Consider the following 2,536-nt stretch of genomic DNA (forward strand, 5'->3'; position numbering starts at 1 on the left):
GAGAGTGGCGGCCAAAGGTAGAGAGAGAGGCTCAGGTTTTTCTGAATGAAAAGTGTAATTTTCCAGAAGCCTTCACTACCTATTTATAGCATTCCACTAGGGTTATGTTTGAATTATTTGGCATTAAAATAATGAAAATATCAGAGAATAATACCTAAAAAAGTGGCCGGCCATGGCTTATTGGATTTGGGCCTCACTTTTTACAATTATGCAGTTTTATCACTTTTGTATCTGATTTTCTCGAAAACGCCAATTTTCTAATTCAACCATTTAAATGCCAGTTCTAACTATTTAATAACTATAAATAATTATTAAATAATATTTCCATTTATCATATTTATTAATTGAACCATACAAAGTATCAGAATTAACAAATATACCCCTAATAACTCTTTCTTTACAATTTCGCCCTTACTTAGTGAAAATTTCACAAATAGACATAGTCTAACTTGAGAATTATAATTGATTATTCAAAACCAATTACATGAGTCTTACAAGCAATATTATCTCAACTAGTGTGGGGACCATGGGTCTATATAACCGAGCTTCCAATAAGTAGATCAAGAAATTATTACTAAAATTCACTAACTTATTAATTCTTCGTTAAATCCACACATAGAACATAGAATTGCACTCTCAGTATATAGAATGCTCTATATGTTCCACCATATAGACACATCATAAGTTATCCATTGTTATAATCCTAATTTGATCAATGATCCTCTATATGAATGATCTACACTGTAAATGGATTAGATTACCGTTACACCCTACAATGTATTTAATCCTTAAAACACTTAACCCTGTATAAATGATATTTCAGCTTATGTGAAATGAGATCTCCACCATTTATTTTCGTTTGGTCAAGCTCGAAGGAGACCATCCTTTACTTACTATTCGCCAGATAGAAGCTATAGATTCCGTGTTTATGTTAGCGCTCCCACTCAATTGCACTACCGTGTTCCCAAAATGTACGTATCACCCTGACCTAAAAGTAGGCTTAACTAAGAAATCAAACAACACGAATAGCCTTTCAAGATTGAGCCTAATCATAACAGGATTAAGAACATTTGATCTACGATTAACTAGGCGATTTTGACTTGAATAGATTTTACGGTAAGTTTAATAAATCTAAGTCAAAGTTCAATATCGATCCTTTCTGATGCATACTCCATGCATCCAACCTGAGCTTTACTTTAACCAATGTTCTTGAAAGAACATAGCATTTCTCCAAATGCAAGTAAACTCTGGTTGTAGATTATCATATCAGTAAAAGCCCCTGTCTGATAGATCTAGGAAACTTTATTCACATAGTCATGTTTATTTTCCAAAGTGATGACAACACAATAAACAGGGTCAAGTATGTGAAAAGGGTTTAAGATGAATTTATAAATCAAATAGACAAGCAATTGATTAAGTGAACTAAAACATACACAAATGAATGAAAAATACTTTTATTTCTTTATTGATGTTGAATAAAATAGATTAAATTGAAATGGAGTTTTATTTAGGTCATAAAACCCAACACTTTCTTGGGCACATTGTTAGCAAAGACGAGATCAAAGTGGATCCGGGAAAGATAGAATCTGTTAGGGATCGGCCGAGACCGAAAATAGTTATAGAAGTTAGAAGTTTCTTGGGTTTGGTTGGTTATTATCGTCGGTTCGTAGAAGGGTTCTCTAAAATTTGAACACCCTTAACCGAGCTTACTAAAAAGAATCAACATTTTGTGTGGATGGATAAGTGTGAAGCAAGTTTTTAGGAGCTGAAATAGAGATTAGTCACAGCTCTAATGTTAGACTTACCTTCTGATAAAGAGAAGTTCGTGGTTTATTGTGATGCATCTAAAAAGGGTTTGGGGTGTGTACTGATGCAGGTCGATCGGGTTATTGCCTATGCCTCTCGTCAGTTGAAAGAATATGAACAGCAGTACCCGACTCGCGATTTAGAACTTGTCGCGGTAGTGTTTGCTTTAAAGATTTGGCGGCATTATCTCTATGGAGAGAGATGTGAAATTTATACTGACCATAAGAGCCTCAAATACTTCTTTACTCAAAAGGATTTGAATATGAGACAGAGGCGTTGGTTAGAGTTGGTTAAGGATTATGACTGTGAAATCCTTTACCATCCTGGGAAAGCCAATGTAGTGGCTGACGCTCTGAGCAGGAAGGGTCCTGGGCAGGTAACTAGTATGATTCAGATTTCACCTCAATTAGCTGAGAACATGGTCAAATCAAGCATTGAGTTTGTCGTAGGCAAACTTCATAACTTGACGTTGCAGTCTGATCTGTTAGAACGAATTAAAGCTTCTCAGTTAAATGATCCAGAATTAGTGAAGATCAGAGAAGAGGTTTCAGCTGGTCAAGCCAGAGATTTTACAATGTAAGATAGTGGGATGTTGTTGTTTAAGACTAGGGTTTGTGTTCCAAGTAGTGTGGAACTTAGAAACATAATTCTTGAAGAGGCTCATACCACTGCATACTCCTTGCATCCTGGCACCACCAAGATGTATCAAGATCTTAAACCATACTTCTGG

Source organism: Cannabis sativa, chromosome 4 (genome assembly GCF_029168945.1).
Source record: "Cannabis sativa cultivar Pink pepper isolate KNU-18-1 chromosome 4, ASM2916894v1, whole genome shotgun sequence".
Lineage (NCBI taxonomy): Eukaryota > Viridiplantae > Streptophyta > Magnoliopsida > Rosales > Cannabaceae > Cannabis > Cannabis sativa.